Genomic DNA, 374 nt, shown 5'->3' on the forward strand with positions numbered 1-374 from the left:
ATCAATCTACAGTCGACACACTATAATGGTAAAGCAAAAAACTGTTTTTTAACATATTTGCAGATTTATTAAAATTAAAAAACTTAAATGATTCCATTGCATAAGTATTCATACCTTTATATGGGTCAGTTGAAATTTAGCTCAGGAGAATTCATATTGGTTGTAGATGTTACTACACTTTGAGTGCAGTTCTCCTGTGGCAAATTCAATTGAATGGGTATGATTTGGAAAGGCACACACGTCTTAATAAAATGTCTAACAGCTGATAATGCATATCCGAGCAAAAACAAGACCTGAGGTCAATAGAACTGCCTGTAGAGCTCAGAAACAGGTTTGCATCAAGCCACACATCTGGGGAAGAGTTCAGAAAAAAA

Source organism: Sinocyclocheilus rhinocerous, unplaced genomic scaffold, assembly GCF_001515625.1.
Source record: "Sinocyclocheilus rhinocerous isolate Xijiao unplaced genomic scaffold, SAMN03320098_v1.1 scaffold1644, whole genome shotgun sequence".
Taxonomy (NCBI): domain Eukaryota; kingdom Metazoa; phylum Chordata; class Actinopteri; order Cypriniformes; family Cyprinidae; genus Sinocyclocheilus; species Sinocyclocheilus rhinocerous.